The sequence below is a fragment of the Coenobita brevimanus genome, chromosome 78 (genome assembly GCF_032717465.1).
Source record: "Coenobita brevimanus isolate Jiangsu-jjx chromosome 78, ASM3271746v2, whole genome shotgun sequence".
NCBI classification, from domain to species: domain Eukaryota; kingdom Metazoa; phylum Arthropoda; class Malacostraca; order Decapoda; family Coenobitidae; genus Coenobita; species Coenobita brevimanus.
In genome coordinates this window covers 589,354-608,834 of record NC_137031.1, presented here as the reverse complement: position 1 = coordinate 608,834, position 19,481 = coordinate 589,354, and positions in this window count along the sequence as shown.

The following is a 19,481-nucleotide window of genomic DNA, read 5'->3' as shown; positions in this document are numbered from 1 at the left end:
TGTGTAGATCAGATATTCATTCTTAGATCTTTAGTGGAAAAGTTTCTAGAGAAGGGAAAGAAGTTGTATGCGGCTTTCATGGATTTGGAGAAAGCATATGACAGGGTGGATAGACAAGGATTGTGGAAAGTGTTAAGAATATATGGAGTAGATGGGAAGTTGTTGAATGCTGTGAAGAGTATGTACGATGGTGCGAAGGCTGCAGTGCGTGTGGATGGTGAACTAAGTGAATTTTTCTCTTTGAGAGTTGGTTTGAAACAGGGATGTGTCATGTCTCCATGGTTGTTCAATCTGTACATGGATGGGGTTATAAAAGAGGTACAAGGTAGGGTAGTGGATGTTGGAGTGGCCCTGGTGAGAGAGGATAGTGTTTGGAAACTCCCTGTACTGTTGTTTGCAGATGATACTGTGTTGTTGAGTGAAGACGAAGGGGAGCTGCAAGGTTTGGTGGATGAGTTTGAGAGAGTGTGTAAGAAACGGAACCTAAATGTGAATGTAGGGAAGAGTAAAGTAATGGTCTTTGAGAGAGGTGAAGTTAGTGAATGTACAGTGAGGTTGGATGGTGAGGAATTGGAAAATGTGAGTATGTTTAAGTATTTGGGTAGTGTGATGAGTAAGGATGGAGGTTTGGAGGGTGAAGTGCTTGAAAGGGTACAGCAGGGAAGAAAGGTTGCTGGTTCCTTGAAAGCAGTGATAAGAAACAGGGAAGTGAGCATGGAAGTGAAAAAGTTACTACATGACAGTATTGTGATACCAACTCTAACGTACGGAAGTGAAGCTTGGACATTGTTGGAAGGACACAAGTCAAGAGTGAGAGCAGTGGAAATGAGTTATTTAAGAGGAGCCTGTGGAGTCACGTGGAGAGACAGGCTGACGAATGAGGATATAAAGGAGCGTTGTGGTGTGGATGTGGATGTGATAGAAAGCGTTATGAGGAACACACTGAGGTGGTTTGGCCATGTGGAGAGGTTGGAGGGTGAAAGACTGACGAAGAGAGTGTATGTGAGTGAGGTGGAGGGGGGAAGAGGGAGGGGGAGGCCGAGGATGAGATGGAGGGATGGGGTGGAGAGGTATATGAGAGAGGGGGGTGTGAGTTGGGAGCAGGGCAGTGAAATGGCGGGGGACAGGGCGACTTGGAGGCGATTTGTTTGTGGCCACCCCAAACGGGATTGAGGCGTCTGGCAATAGATAGATAGATAGATTATTACTGCATATTAGATCACTTGTATGGGTCTTGGGTTCCTTATACACGAGTCCAGGAACGCATCCCTATTTTTCCCATTAAACCTTAATTTCGCTTTACAATATTTCAGTTTACGATTGCCTTCCTACGAATGCATACCAATCGTAAAACAAGGGAGACCTGCAATTCAATGCCATGCATCCACTGAAGGAATCCCTGTACTGGGGTTGGCCATGATTCAGCTAATGCTTTCTTTGGACTGGAAGCTAAACTATATGCCAAAACCTGCTAGCTAATTACAACAGTTGCTACGTACATACATACATACATATGTATATACAGACATACAAATTTAGGGTGGCCATGACACAGCTGATGTTTCTATGGACTGGAAGCTGTACTAAATATCAGAACCAGGTAATTTTACTGTCCACCAGTTGCTGGAAATTGTTGGGACAAAAGAAATCTGGGATATATTGAGAGATTTGTAACAGTGTGAGTCTCAGCTTGGACTGTGATAGCCAGTGTTTCTTGAATATTTTGTAAACTTACTCATCTTTATGTGGTGACATTTGTGACATATTTAAAACTTTATTTTTTGTAGTTTCCTCAAAGAGTAGTAGCCATAGACCCAGGTTCATTTGAAGTGTGAATCATGTGGACTGAAGGCTGAAGTTGCTCCCCTCCTGCAGTCCACCATCTTACTTTTATGGGATATGGAAGGAACTGAACGACATTTATATATCCCAGCAGCTGCCCTTTGATAGTTCACCATCTGCCTTGTGGGGGATAGGGAGGAAGTTATAGTGTTAGTACCACATGAAGGCCATGCTGCCCACCACCAAGGATGATGAGTAAAGCTGACAAATAACAAGGACATAATACATTCCATCCCAGAATTTGACACCTGTATATGTAAAGATTTATGGATTTTAGTGTTTGCTGGTACCTTATTTATGTCTAATGGTGCGTCTTTCATATTGTCAGGTATTAAGCAGTTTGGGAGGTGTCAACACCACAACAAGCTTCATCTATTCTGCCTCCCTTCACTGCAAGCATCATCTCAGCATCATCTCCTCATAGCATCTGCACTCCATGGACGGCTATTTCAAGATACCATCCATTCTACATTTATTATTATTATTATTATTTATTTTTCTCATGCTTCTTAATGCTGCAGGCTCAAGCTACTTTGTTGTTATGGCCTCTGGGTCATTAACCCAAACCTTGTGGACTTCAGACTAAAATTGCTCTTCCCTTGCAATCCACTATCCTCTTTGGGGGATATGGAGGGAGTTGAAGGATGTTTGTATAATGAGGGCAGTGGTGCTGCCCATGTATATCAGTGCCACTACATGAAGGTATTCCCTCCCTCATACAGTCCAAGCTGTACCTTTGTTTTTATTCCTTGTAAATGTGTATAGTTGTTGTTGAGTACTCCCAGTCTGTCTAGTCAAGCAGACCTATCAATCACAGGCAAGTAGTTGCACCAATAAATAATTTGACAGCCTGCAGCATTATTTTAAGTCCTCATTATAAGTCACATATATATCATTTATAGTTGCCATGAAATCTTTATTAACTTGTTGAAATATTGCCTTAGGAACAAAGTTCCATTGCTACATAAAATACTGATTGGGCAATGAACCAAAAACTGATGTGCCAAATGTATGCATCAAGTTTATTATATTTGGGAACAGCTCAGGGTTTAATTTTGATTTTTTGTTGCCATTAAGTCAAGATTAATTTTTAATTTATAAAAGAATTGAGTCTTTAGATTTGCTTTGCTACCTATGAAAGCAATATGGCAGTTTACTCATGTACTGTACAGATTACCAGTTGCTTCTAAAAAGGTGTCATGTTTGGATCAATTTTTCCCCTATTCATTCCAGCAGCACAGAATTATGCTTCTTAAATATTCCTGGCTTTTTATTTATTTATTTTTTGCCATGAAGTCCAGAATGAGAAGAGCTGACCTGTAAAATTTGCATTGCATTGGTATCTATAGAGCTGTTTGGCCATTTTCTCCCCAAATTACAGTAAGTGTTATGTGGAAACTTTGTGATGTTTCTGAATTCAACCATAAGTTATAATGAGGACTGATTGTTTGGGAAATGTGATGGACTATTTCTGTATATATTTTTTAACCCCTTAACAACTGCCCTCATTGATTTATGCTTTCAATTCAGTAGCATTAATGTTTTGAGTTGTTAAGGGGTCATCATGTAATATGTGCTCACCCATATATTTCAGTGCTGGAAGGGACGTACAAGGTGAGAGTCTCTTGCTTTTGTTGTGTTTAAGATTAAGCTGTTGATTCTGGGGAAGCTCTTTTTAATTTATACTTGCTGCCTTTACATGATTTTATTCAGCTTGAGAGAGAGTATTTTAAATGAAGGGGTTAGATACATTCATAATAGTACTGGTAGTAATTCATGCAACCCCAGACTCATCTGAATGTGGACCTAGTGGACTGCAGGCTGAAGTTTCCTTTTTCCTGCAATCCACCAACCTTCTTTCAGGGAGGGATTTGAGGGACATTTGTATAACCAGTCAGTGCAGTTACCCAGCCATATCAGTGCCACCCCATGAAGGCATCCCTCACTAACAGTATAGCAGTAATAAAACCCATCAATAAACAGTGCCTCTCCTCTGCTGAATAAAATTGTTTCTTAGCTGCAAGAGTTAATGGAAAAGGACTTTACCTGAATTTAAGGACTTTAGGCTGCCTTCCACAGTTGATTTGCATACATACATACATACATACATACATACATACATACATTATATACATACATACATACATGCATACATACATACATTACACACATACATACATACATACATACTTCAGTTCATTTATGCATGTGTTAGGTGCATAATGCTGCATGGTAGTGAGACCTGGGCAGTAAGGAAGGAGGATATCTCCAGGCTCTAACATACAGAAATGACAGTAATTAGGTGGATGTGCAGTGCACCCTTTAATGTGAGGCCTGGGGGGTAGGTTTATGATGGATAAGTTAAGAGGAAGGATGGGGCTGGAGTGTATTGGTGGTGTGATGAGGAGAGGTAAATTGAGATGGTTTGGGCATGTGGAGAGGATCAGGGATGACAATTTTGTGCAGAAAGTGAGAAGTGTTAACGTTGGGGGTAGGGTTGCGAGAGGCAGATCGAAAAGACCTGGGACAAGGTCACAGAGTGTGACCTCAGGAATAAGGGACTCAATAGGGAAGCTGCCACTGATCAGGCAGCATGGATAGCCACCTTTAGGTGACCAAGGCTGACACATGCAAGTGTGTTGAAGCCTTTATAAACAAAACGAAATGATACATGCATGCATACATGCATATATACTTTACATACATACATATATACTGTATACCCCTGTACTGTCTTATGCCAAATAGGATTATTTAGAATGGGTGCTCAATCAGTCATGTTGGATCCGTTGGAAGGATATGTTCAGGTCCCTCCAAGTGAAAAATGCTGCATCAGTTATTTGTTTTGAGTCACCAGCACTTGAATATTAATCTGTACTGTTGTTGTTGTTGTTGTTGTTGTGGCCTCAGGCTCATTTGAACATGAACTTAGTGGACTGCAGGCTGGAGTTTACCCCTTCCTGCAGTTCATCATCCCTCTTTAAGGGGTCTGGAAGGGAACTGAGGGACATACATACAAGTGGGCATCAGAACTGCCTGATTTTATTCATGCCGCCATAAGAAGTGCCTCTCTATCACCTGTACAATGGAATTACTTGTACCAGTATAATTATAGGTAAAGTTGACAGCAGCAGTGCAGCCTGCCAAGGCTGTTGTAATAAGAAATTCCCACCAAGTTTGAATATGAACCTCCCACCAAGTCTGTTTATATAGGAAGTTCCCACCAAGTCTGTCTGAATACAAAGTTCCCACCAAGTCTGTTTATATAGGAAGTTCCCACCAAGTCTGTTTATATAGGAAGTTCCCACCAAGTCTGTCTGAATAGGAAGTTCCCACCAAGTCTGTTTATATAGGAAGTTCCCACCAAGTCTGTTTATATAGGAAGTTCCCACCAAGTCAGTTATATAGGAAGTTCCCACCAAGTCTGTTATATAGGAAGTTCCCACCAAGTCTGTTATATAGGAAGTTCCCACCAAGACTGTTATATAGGAAGTTCCCACCAAGACTGTTTGAGTAGGAAGTTCCCACCAAGTCTGTTTATATAGGAAGTTCCCACCAAGTCTGTTATATAGGAAGTTCCCACCAAGACTGTTATATAGGAAGTTCCCACCAAGACTGTTATATAGGAAGTTCCCACCAAGACTGTTATATAGGAAGTTCCCACCAAGACTGTTATATAGGAAGTTCCCACCAAGTCTGTTATATAGGAAGTTCCCACCAAGTCTGTTTATATAGGAAGTTCCCACCAAGTCTGTTTATATAGGAAGTTCCCACCAAGTCTGTTATATAGGAAGTTCCCACCAAGACTGTTATATAGGAAGTTCCCACCAAGTCTGTTTATATAGGAAGTTCCCACCAAGACTGTTATATAGGAAGTTCCCACCAAGTCTGTTATATAGGAAGTTCCCACCAAGTCTGTTTATATAGGAAGTTCCCACCAAGTCTGTTTATATAGGAAGTTCCCACCAAGTCTGTTTATATAGGAAGTTCCCACCAAGTCTGTCTGAATAGGAAGTTCCCACCAAGTCTGTTTATATAGGAAGTTCCCATCAAGTCTGTTATATAGGAAGTTCCCACCAAGTCTGTCTGAATAGGAAGTTCCCACCAAGTCTGTCTGAATAGGAAGTTCCCACCAAGTCTGTCTGAATAGGAAGTTCCCACCAAGTCTGTCTGAATAGGAAGTTCCCACCAAGTCTGTCTGAATAGGAAGTTCCCACCAAGTCTGTCTGAATACAAAGTTGCCACCAAGTCTGTCTGAATAGGAAGTTCCCACCAAGTCTGTCTGAATACAAAGTTGCCACCAAGTCTGTCTGAATGCAAAGTTCCCACCAAGTCTGTCTGAATGCAAAGTTCCCACCAAGTCTGTCTGAATACAAAGTTCCCACCAAGTCTGTTTGAGTAGGAAGTTCCCACCAAGTCTGTTTATATAGGAAGTTCCCACCAAGTCTGTCTGAATACAAAGTTCCCACCAAGACTGTTTGAGTAGGAATCTCCCACCAAGTCTGTTATATAGGAAGTTGGTCCATTTGGCTATAAAGGTTGAGCACCCATGTTTTGGCAGCATTGTTAGGTTGCTTCCAGTTTTTCTTCAGTAATATAGTATGATACATAAATTTTTTGATAATCTGATTTACACAGTCATATTTGCCCAGTTTTTGACAATAGAAAGGAATAGGCATTTACCTCTTCAGCCTGAGGATGTCATTTCTGTTTTATTCTTTTCATCATCCAATCATCATCCAATCCATTAGGAGTGTAGGGGGCCGAGGTGAGGCCATTTGTGTATCATCCAGTCCTTTATTGTCCCTTCAGGAGTGCAGGAGGCTGAGACTAGGCCATCCATCCATCATACCTTGAAGAATGTAGGAGTCTGAAGCTAGACTATTGAATCAGGACATCAGGTTTTGCCACCACCCATCTATCATTCAGCTCCTGAGTGCCTCACCAGGAGTGAAGGGAGACCCTAAGCTAGGCCATCCATCCATCATTCAACTCTTTACTTCCCCATCATGAGTTTAAGAGCCCTGAGCTAGGCGATCCATGCGTCATTCAACCTGCTACCGTCCCATCATGTGTGTCCCCAGGAGTTAGGCAGTCCATCTATCATTTAACCCTGTACTACCTCACCTGGTTAGTGCAGGGTCCCTAGATGGGGCTGCTCAGTCAGGACATCAGTATTGTTTTACTCTTGCTACCACCCATCTATTATCCAGCCCTTTATAGAAGAGAAGGTGCCCAATGCTAGGCTGTGAAATGTGGACTGTAGCAGGGGAAGTATAGGCTATGGAGATGAGTGTTGTAGGTAGGGCAGTAAGATGCAGGTTCAGAGGTGAGGAAGAAAACAACAGGTGGTGTGGGTGGAGAGGGGTGTTTGGTGTGGAGTGGGGTGGTGACTGTAGCTCTCTGATCTTAACTTAATCCAGGTTTTAGTCCTTTCTTGGCTTAGTTTGGCCGGTTCATTGGCAGAATCAGGTAATGTTGTGGTTCTGGCTTCTGTTTGTAATACATTTTAGTAACTAGTGTCATATTCTAGTGTTAATAAAGTGTTTTAACTAAGTATTCAAGATGGATTAATGGCAGTTTTAGGCCAAGTTAGCTAAGCTGGTAAGGTTCAAGTCATGAGGTATGAAGAACTGCCCATCCCAAGTTGCTGTTTTCAGAGCATAGGGGCATAAGACTAAGTTGCAATGGTCCAGAATATTTTAGGGTAGGAGACTGAGTGGAGAGGTGTATGGGAGTGGGAGGTGTGAGCTGGGGGAGGACAGAGAAATGACAGGGGACAGGGCAACATGGAGGCAATTTCTTTGTGGCCACCCCTTTTGGTATTAAGGTGTCAGGCTATAGGTAGATAGATAGAGACTGACGTATGCCCCTGGTAGCATTGTATGTGATATAATAATCTCCAGTCATCTATACAATTTGAACCATATGTAAGCCACAGTTCATTCTGGCCCATGAGCTTTAGTAGACCAACAGGCATCTTCCCCATGTCATTCTACCAACAGTTTCAACATCATACCATCCTCATACACTCATCCCCCAAGTCTCGTGAGTCATTACCAGTTATATCATAGGACTGTAGGTTATATTCTGAGTGGCTTTGTGGATGTCTTAACACTTCTTCTCTAGCAGTTTGTCCAGGATATTATACCTCAGTATCATCTTATATGTTATTGAAGCAAAGTACATTGATATTAAGATGACATAAATAGCATACAGGAGAATGTTAAGGTATATTAGGGATAATAAATAGCTAAGGAACAGGTGTTACAAAGTCTCCTCTGTCACCTAGAACATTGTGTTGCATCTTTCCATTCCTCATACTTGTGATATTGGGTTAGGATTAGAGTACAAGCTTTATAATTATATTGATGTTAGTTGCTTACTTCACCCCAGAGAAAGTCTTACTCTTGGTACCACAAGGTGATTTGATTCAGCTTAAGGGAGACTTCTGATAATGAGAGGATTAGTGAGGGCTGTAGCTTATCTATAGTCACTATGTTTTCACCAAAGACCCCTAAGCCCTTTCGGTCAAGTTGATGGCCAGGTGTAGTCAGAGTGGAGGGTAAATTTGACTAGTAACCAAGAAGACAGTTGTACCCCATAACTCACTGTCATGCAACCACAACTCTAAGATTGTAGGAGTGGCATAATTCCTAAACTAAGTCTGTGGGTAGCAGGAATAAAAAGAAAATGACACAACATAGGCTGAAGGGGTAACTTTACACTGTTTCAACATTTGTAGTAACAGTTTCTCTTTTCTTTTCAGATGGCTGCAGACTTCATCCTCTCCCTCAGTCCTTCCCAATCCTTCCTTTCCCATCCTTCATCCTTACCTTCTTCCTTCCCTCCATCTCTCCTTCCTCTTTCCAACTGGGGGCCAACCTAACATCCCAGCAGTGGCTGCCCAGGAGTCACCAACCTTCCCTCTACCCTCTTCCTTTCTCTCCTTCTGTGTGTGTATGTGTGTGTGGTTGTGGCTTGTATTCTCATTGGCTTAAGGCCTCACTACCACCTACCTCTTCCCTTATGGTTTATTTTGCATATTACACTGTTGTCAATATGTATAAATAATCTGGCAAGGCTGAGGTGGTAGGGAGTGTCCTTAACCAGTGGGAATATGAGCCATGATGTGCAGGGTGGGGGAAGGGGAAGGGCTGGGAGGAGGGGAGGGAAGGGTGGGCAGGGGTTTAGATAGGGCCAGATTACCCCAATCCCTAACGGGATTATACGGGGTTGGCCTGCTGGCGGGGCAATCTGTTTCCCCATCTCGGCCCCAACCCACTGCTTCTCTCTCCTCCTCCCAGCTTTACCGCCTTTCCCTTCCCCCGCCTGGCCAGCTCCAGTGGGTTTACCCCCCCCCCCGGCCCAACACTTCCACCAGGGTGTCTGACCCAGTCACTCACCCCAGCCAAGATGGTGGTGGTGGTGGTGGTGGTGGTGGGAGTGGGAGTGTTCTAGATGTATGTGTGTGTGGCAGCTGAGCCACACACACATACATCCAAACATACACTCACACTGCCACCACCACCACCACCACCACTATCTGTGCTGTGGTGGAGCCCAGTGAGTGGAGGGTGTGGTGGTTGGCAGTAGCAGCAACTACTGCCAGCCACCACACCCTCCACTCACTGGGCTCCACCCTGCTGGCTGGGGTGAGTGACTGGGTCAGACACCCTGGTGGAGGTGCAGCTGGAGCTGGCCAGGCTACCCCACCCCTGCACATCAGTGTGAATGAGTTCCTTCAACTAATACGTTTTCTCTTATATTTCAGGGGTAACTATTATATTTCTTTTTCAGGGGTAACTATTTTATTTCAGATTCTACACACACAGGACTTCAAACCAGGTAATTGTTTGTTTATATTTATTATGCATGTATGTCCCTTCACTCACAAGGGTGAGCACATTGTACATGTATATATAAACTTGTTTATAATAAATGTATACTGTTGTACTTAGGAATTTTACTTCCCTAGTAGTTACACCTATGATGATAGTATGGGAGAGAGAGAGAGAGAGAGAGAGAGAGAGAGGGAAGAAACATATGACAGAACATAAAGAGGAAGAGAAAGAGACAGAGGAACACATGATAGAAAATACAGAGGAAGAGAGAGGAGAGAGAAGCATATAACAGAATATATAAAGAGGAGAAAGAAACATGGAATTATACTGTACAGAGGAAAAGAAAGTGAAGGGATAGAAACATACGACAGAATATACAGAAGAGAAACATCTGACAATATATACAGAGGAAGAGAGAGAGGAGATAGAAGCATACAACAAAATATACAGAGAAAGAGAGGAGAGAGAGAAACATACAACAGAATACACTGTACAGGAGAAAGACACATGACAGAATGTACAAAGGAAGATAGGGAGATGAGATAGAAACATGTGACAGAATACAGTGGAACAGAGAGTGAAGATACAGAAACATATGACAATATAACAATATACAGAAGAAGAGAAACATATGAATCAACACACACAGGAATGGAGAAATATGTATACACAGGAAGAGAGAAACATATTTATACAGAGGAAGAGAGAAACATATTTATACAGAGGGAGAGAGAAACAAAAAGACAAAGTGAATGAAACAAGACCTGGAAGGAATAAAGATTAAGACACCATATAGTGGAATCATAAGACAGATGACGAGGTCACTTCCTGGTAAAACAACCTCTGGCAATTACATACATTAAAAACTTAAGGTCCTGCCATGCTTAGAATAATACCATATTATCCAATGGCAGGACTTTAACATATCAGCTTTACATTTCACACTGTTAGAACACAGAATGACACAGAAACTAAAGATACATGATGCAAATTCTTTAATGGAACTTTTCTAATACGAGTACAAAAACATAAACCACAAAGGAAACAGCATTCAATGGTCGTACCCTCTAAGAACTTTGAGAATGAAGAAATTCCAACTGAGACTTAAAAATGGTAGGTCGAATGGCTGACTCCAATCCACATTTAAATATACTCAAAACCCTACATTCTATCCATTCTAACTAGGCTTAAAACTGGCATCTCTCCATCTTTAATGCCAAGCTGTTACTTGAGATTAAAATTAGCATATCAAACTACTCACAAAGTTTCATGGGAGGGATGTAGAACTACAGCACTGTCTTATTCCGTCAATGAGGTCAGACACCTCTCCCAAGTTAATGTGAACCTAGTATTATAATACATAGATGAAGTATCATATAATAAGCACTAATGAACTGTTTCAGTCATTCTGTAAAGACTCTAATGGTAAAAATATGAACTCAATGTGTACGATATAAAGCTCTTATATTCTAAGATACACCTACTAACACACAAATTCAATCCCTTCACTACTGACATAAAAGTTTACTCCTGGTGCCTCCAATGATTTAACTTCTATCTCCTACTGTGTTAGTTAATAAAGAGTATTTGCAGCCTCTCAAGTCTCTCTCCCTTACTGAATTACACTGTCTGAAGGTAGAATACTTAATGAAGGCTCTATGTAAACCCTCCACTTCAGTCACTCCAAGCAACTTTACTCAGTTCTTCTACTTAAGTTTCACGAATGCTGTGCGACCCCTCAAGTTCAAAAACTCTCCCATGCTAAATAACACTGTCTGAAAGTAGCGAGAATAAAATGATAAGTTTGCCACTGGAGGCAAGTGGTTAAAACCACAGTACAAGCTAATATTGTACTATCTTTGGGTCTTTGTGCTGACACCTTATATCTGATATTTTATTCATGCTACTTCCATGCATTTCTGATTCAGCTTAAGAGAGATTACATGAACATAAATAGCCAAGGCCCTATCAACTGTTATTACCCGAGTACTCTTCCTAACCTACTTAAAACTCCCTACGAAGTACTTGCTTTAGTCTGACATATTGCTCCCTTCAAGATGGCCAGGCATTTAAGTAATAACCATAGAGACTCATTCCTACCTCCAACTCTATGCTCAATGGATTTCAGACAACAAACTTAGTATGAAGAGCTGTGGGAAAGGCCCAATTCCCTCAGACTAAAATAAACTGGCTGTAGTAACTGAGGAGACTTGCTTCCACCCCAGACCTGAGGCTCACTGGACTTACACAACCAGGATTTGCTGCATGGCCCATTCCACAGGTCATTACAGTACTCTAATAGATCAACCTTTTAATGTTCTCTGATTATAACTGGGGTTTCTGGAGGCTTGAATGGTCTTTGAACGAGTGTGTGTGGCCCATTTCATTGAGCATGCTGTTGATAAGGTTTCTGTATACTACCTCACCTCAACTTGAGTGGGAATTGGGATTTAGATGATGGTTGGACGAGAAATGGACTTTTTGGGTGGTTAGGTTGCTAGTTCTACAGAGAACTGATGGCTAGAATGGTGTGTGAATGTGTGTGGTCCAGTTCACTGAACATGCCACTGATGGGTATTACTTTTTATATTTACTTTTAATTACCCAGTCTCTCAAACTTACCTCAGCCTTTATATGTGGGAATTAAGATCAGAATGATGCTGACGACGGATGCCTTCAAGCAATGCCACTGATATAAACAGGAAGTGGAGCTGCCTGGTTAGAAAAACGTCTCTCAACTTTCTCACTGTCCCCAAAAGACGACTGGTGACTGCAAGATGAGGGCACCTTCAGCCTGCAGTCTACCATGTTCATGTTCAGTTGAATCTAGGACTTCAACTAATACCACCAGGGTCAGGATGATAGTATTAGCAGTTCTTTGCACATTTTCTTCATTTCATAAAAATTCCATGCACACACTTTATTGAACTTTCAGTCACCATGCACACAGAGCAGGAGAAAGTTACATAAAGGCTAACACCTCATGAGATGTTTAGATTTTAACCCTTAACCCCTTCACCCTTGGAGCCAGAATCCCAAACCACACACAAGCTTTGAGGTAAACCAGACTGAGCTTTAAGTATAGAGACAACTAAAAACTGATTATTTTATGTACTTTAAATACTGGAGGTTTTACGCTGGGTTGCAGTGGCAATTTTGGGGTGCCAGAACTCCAGAAAAAATTATGGCTTGTATCATATTTACTCAACCATTATCAGATTATGCTCTGGCCCCGAAACTGATTAGAAAGTGAGAGTCACAAGGTACAATGACTGCCTCAAGGAAAATCAATTAATAATTACTGAAGGGCTTTGGTGGAAATTCTCTTGTGACCTCAAGGAATGAATTACCAAGTTTATGGCTAACTGATTTATTTAACCCTTTCAGTACGACAGTGCCCTCGCACTGCTTGGGTTAATCCACAGCCGATGGATAGTGAATTCACTTTTTTCTTTTTTTAATGCAAGGCGAATGGTACCAAAGGCTAGAAGCCCTGAAAACTATTCCCTCCAAGAACCTATTTAACTTAAGCAGCTCAACAGAACCTCAGTTTAAGCTACTCTAATGTAACCCTCAAGGGGTACAAGGGGTTAAGGGTTAAAATCTTACAAGGGATTCACAAACACTTATGATCTACTTCTTCTCGTAACTGAGAAACATAGGATATATTCTGCTCTCTCCTCTTCTTATCCGGCCTGAAAAAAAGAAATCACAGCTACGGCAAGAAATTGATCATAAATCTGCTGTGAATCAACATACTAAGCAATAATATAGAACTTATTTATATAATTCAGTCAGTCAGTCCTCTTATAGGTCAGGGATGCTTTCCAAATTGTCAAAATTTTCCCATACGAGACAGGGATGTACAAAAATACAGTATTGCAACTTTTTATAAAATACAAGAGATGCTCTCCAAAATATTAGAACTTTATAAGTCAGGGATGCATTCTAAATTATTAACACTTTTCTTGTATCAGACATAAGTCTTTAATCAGACGGGGTGATCCATAACATGACTGCTTTTTCAATACATCTGAGACTGCACACTGGGGGAAACTGGGAAATCAACTTTTTATAAATGATCACCATCCCCTTAATGTTTGGACTGTGCAGAAATAAGCAGACTAGCCTTGGGCCCCTATGTCCCAAAAGAGGCACTAAAGGACTGCATGATTTTTTGTTTTTTAAATATCATTCAGAATCTTCTCCCACTCGTCAGTTATAAAACATAGCATGTCTCACCATTGTTTTATTTCTATTATTATTATTATTATTATTATTATTACTATTATTATTATTATTACTATTATTATTATTATTTGTAACTGTAGTGATAATAATTTCCCCACACACATCCCAGACCTATAAAGAGGACTTACAGCCAAATAATTAAAACCGAGTGTGCCAGGTTAGGGACAAGGACCTTTTCATATGATAATTTCCCATACCTGTCCTTCTCATATCACTGCTGACTACTGTACATACTCTGGGATGCACACTGATCACATTTAACATTTACAAGTGTACAAGTGATGGAGTGGACAGGTATATGAGAGGGGGGGGTGTGGGCTGGGAGAAGGGCAGTGAAATGGCATTGGACAGGATGGGAGGCAATTTGTTTGTGGCCACCCCTTACAGGATTGGGGCATCTGGCAATAGATAGATGGATAGACAAGTGATCAAAATTAGAGATCAGATACCCTGACACACACTGTTTTAACTATAAGGCTCTGACTGCATAAACATTACATATAATTGTACTAAACATCGCATGAGGTGTACATGTAAAGAACCACATCCAGGTACATTCTTCCCTCCCCCCCCCAACCCCTCACTGGGTATTTGGTTCCCATTAAATTATAACATTTTTATTGTGAAGAAATATATGGCATAGAGTTAAAATAATTGTTATATACAGGATGACCCATATAAAGCACTCCACCAGAAAAGGATGTGGCAATATCTTGTGTTAAGGGGATAGCTCAGCCTGCTGGTGTGGGTGTGGCTCTGGCAGTAAGAAATTAATGATGCAAAGTAGACAGTATAGATGCTGATAACACTTAGCCATGCCAACACAAGAGAAACTGGTCAGCAGAGTGGATTGTGCAGTGTTAAATATGAGCCAGCCTGTATATGGCAGGTAAAATGTTAACAATTCCTTTACATCATCTGTCTGACTTTGTATCAACTGTAGATTACTTCCTGGCAATTTTATTCTGAGACAAAATTCTTAGCAGTTGTACAGCCATGGTATAATTTAGTTCCATTACTGTGTTTTGGTTGTGTCTTCATGATTTTATTCAACAGAGAAGCTGTATGGAGTCAAAGTGTTAACAATACTATTAATTCTTCTATGGCTGTGGTTTAACTTGGGTAGTTCTTTCTATTTAATATCCAATGACTTTTAACTACAGGGACAAATTTAATCTTAATACTTCAGTATGATTTAATCCAGGTATTTTTTGCACTGCTTAACTCCTGACCTTATTGGTTTAGTTTAATCTTTTGTTGTATATGGCTGACCTTTGATATTTTGTCAAGTTAACTCCTGAGGACTTTTATTGAAGGAAAAATGTTATGTTGCTCTTTAAGGAGGAATGTTATGAAGCTGTACATTTTCCTATACCAATCTTATCTTATATACCAATCTCCTATACCAATCTTATCTCCTATACCAATCTAATCTTATATATCTATCTCCTATACCAATCTTATCTCCAGGAAAAATGTTATGTTGCTCTTTAAGGAGGAATGTTATGAAGCTCTACATTTTCCTATACCAATCTTATCTTATATACCAATCTCCTATACCAATCTTATCTCCTATACCAATCTTATCTCCTATACCAATCTTATCTCCTATACCAATCTTATCTCCTATACCAATCTTATCTCCAGGGAAAATGTTATGTTGCTCTTTAAAGAGGAATGTTATGAAGCTCTACATTTTCCTATACCAATCTTATCTCCTGATATTACTGAAGGAGAAAAGGTACATGTGAATCTTGAGGGCAGAACCAATACCCAGTGAAGGATTAAGGGAAGAATAATGATCTGGATGTGGCTTTCCCCAGGTTAATCATTTTATACCCCCCCATACAGTGCAATTCCCAAAATCTGAAATAGTTAGGATAAAGAGGTGGCTGGAATTGCCTATCTTTGCCATCAGTTATAAGTCTGGACACCCACCTGCTTGTACTCCTTTGAAAAATAATTGTACCCAGTCTTTAATTTAGTCCATAATCACGGTTTTGATGGCCAGGTGGGAAAATTCAACAACAAACACTTTTCTTTCCCTTCTCTCTCTCTCTCTCTCACTCAATCACTCTCTCTTTCTCTCTCTCTCATCCATGGAAATAAATCCACAGAGCAAAAAATTACTGAATCACGTACTGTACACGGTTCATGCCAGTCCAGTCTGAGCCGCCTTACATGACTGTACAGTGACCCTGGAAACTAGACCTGGACATTTTCTGATGGTATTATGTTCTGTTATGAAATTCTTGGGCACAATGACTCTTCCTTGAACCTTTTGGAAAACTGGTATTTTTTGGATATTTGAATTTCGGATTTTGGGAATTGCACTGTACTGCTCTCTCTCTCTCTCTCTCTCTCACAAACACAAATTATTTCATCATCGTAACCCTAATTCCCACACAGAAGACTGGGTAAGACAGGACCCAGGGCCAAAAAAAATGAGAACTATCATAACAATACAAAAGAAATCATCATCATCATCATCATCGTCATCATCATCATCATCATCATCATGCAAATTTCCACCTGAGAGATGCAGGAAGGAGGCACCAAACACAAGAAATCATTACACATAAAACTGGGCAAATGTTCAACAACATTACATATATGATTTTGAAGGTCTTGACTACACAGGCACACGTCAGCCATTCTACACTTGTTGACTCGTTAGTGTGTTTAACCTGACAATGATCCCTAACCCCTGTCAGCTTAGTTCATGGCCTAATCAACTGTAGTGCATTTATTATAACCTGGTAAAGATCCCTAACCCCTTTCAGCTCAGTTCATGGCCTAATCAACTGTATTGCATTTATTATAACCTGACAATGATCCCTAACCCCTTTCAGCTCAGTTCATGGCCTAATCAACTGTATTGCATTTATTATAACCTGACAATGATCCCTAACCCCTGTCAGCTTAGTTCATGGCCTAATCAACTGTAGTGCATTTATTATAACCTGGTAAAGATCCCTAACCCCTTTCAGCTCAGTTCATGGCCTAATCAACTGTATTGCATTTATTATAACCTGACAATGATCCCTAACCCCTTTCAGCTTAGTTCATGGCTTATTCCAATCAACTGTAGTGCAATTATTTTAACCTGATAATGATCCCTAATCTCTTCTAGCTGGCATAGCTATAGTGTGTTTAACCTGACAAACATCCCTCACCCCTTTCAGATTAGCTGATTCCTAAGCGTATCTCACCCCTGACTATGACTACTGTTTAAATGTGACTGAGTTCCCTGCCTGAGAGTGCTGTGCAAGGCTAACATATTCAACCCACCCCAGTGAATAGACTTTAGTTATGTACAAGAGATGTGTATGTGTAGCAGTCTGATCCTGGACTCTGACTGCTGTGTAAATGTGGCTGAGTTCCCCGCCTGAGAGTGTTGTGCAAGACCAGGTACCAGGATACTGCCCCCACACCACTGCCATGGTAGTGCCTCCCAGGGACAATGGTTACCACCCATCTACTACCTAACCAACCACCAACAGCAGCACCAGTGAAATGGGTCACGCATTCCAGCACCACCAATCCTAACTCTTGAAAACACAACTTCAAACCTAACTTAACACCATATATAAACTAACTTAACAACATATATAAACTAACTTAACATGTAACTAACTTCTATCTATCTACTGCCAGACACCTTAATCCTGTAAGGGGTGGCTACAAACAAATCACCTCCATGTTGCTTGGACCCCTGCCATTTCACTGCCCTGCTCCCAGCTCACACCCCCCTCTCTCATATACCACTCCACTCCATCCCTCCATCAACATAACAAAACTTATATAAACTAACTTAAGAACACATTACAATGCAAAACAATAACTGCAGCCTAACTTATATATAAACCACCAACAATATGCTCAGTAATATGGCCACACAATTATTCAAAGCCTCACAAACCCTACCTCCATCCTACAAACATCGCCTACCTGCAAACACCAATACCCTCCGTGTGGTGACGCTGTGGAAAAAACACACTAAATATCTCACTACTGGGGTGTGTTTAGCAGTGTTTTTCCTGAGCTGAATAGAAGAGTTTTGCATCAGTAATAACACAGATAAACATGGATTAATACAGCCTTCAGTAACCCTCCTCACTACTACTATATTACCCTTTGCTCAATATAATAGTGTGGCTGAAGCAGGAATCTATCTATATCTATCTATCTATCTATCTATCTATCCATCTGTTTATCTTTCTATCTATCTATCTATCTACCCATCTATCTATCTATCTATCAAAAGTATCCAGTGCATGGGTTATACTGTCAGTGGCTTTGTAGACTTCCTAACACCTCTTCCTCAGCAACTTATTCTGCACCTTACACCTTAACATCCTCTTGCATGTTACTGATCAATACTATGTTAATAAAAGCATATAAATAACATACATGAGAATATTATGATGTATGAGTAATAGGGAAAGTAAATCACCATGGAAAAGGTGTTAAGAAACCTATCACCCACACATCAGTGACAATATACATCTCACTCTACTACATTTTTATATTATTGGCAGTTAAAGAAGCTCCCTAACACCTCTCCTTTACTGATTTATTTTAGGATACGGCTGGCTAATATAGTTTTCTACAATATTTATGCAGAGTATGGTGAAACTGGACTGATTTAAGCAACACAAATGAGGATGGCAAGGTGTAAAGAGCAAAATAAATCACTATGGGAAAGGTGTTAGGGAGCTTCCTCAACTGACAAGACTACGGGCCAATGAATCCAGCCATAACACACACAGAAGAATTTTCCTTTGTTGGACTTACAGATGCTTGAATGTGACACAGTTAACAAAGGTACATATTATCACCCACACATCAATGATAATATGCACCTAACACCACTACATCACAGTAAACATCTATATATGAATCCAGCCATGACACACAAGCAGGGCAGACCAATCCAGAGACAAAACAGAGGAATTCCAAGTGATATTATGGACAAAGGTTCACAATATCACCCACATATGAATGATAATATGCATCTAACTCTATTATGTCACATTAAACATCTATGAATCCAGCCACGACACACAGGCAAAAGAACTCCATGAAACAGACAAGAGAATTACTACTGCTCTCAGATACACTTGAATGTGAGGTAAAAGACAAAGGTTCATATCATAACCCACACATCAATGATAATATAAACCTAACTCCACTACATCACATTAAATATCTCTGAATCCAGCCATGACACACAGACAAAAGAGCTCCGTGAAGCAGAGACAAGAGAGTTACTGCCTGATGCTCTCATAGATGCTTGAATGTGAGGTAAAGGACAAAGGTACATCTTATCACCCACAAATGAAGGATATTATGCACCTCACTCTGCTATGCCACATTAAATAACTTTGAATCCAGCCCTGACATTAAGACTGAAGAGGTGAATGCACTTTAGTATGGACTGCACATGACAGGAAATATTATAATAAAGTATATTTCTCACCCAACACTTCAAAAGCCTTCCACATCTACACCCACACTACCCAAAGCAATATTCCTCACTGC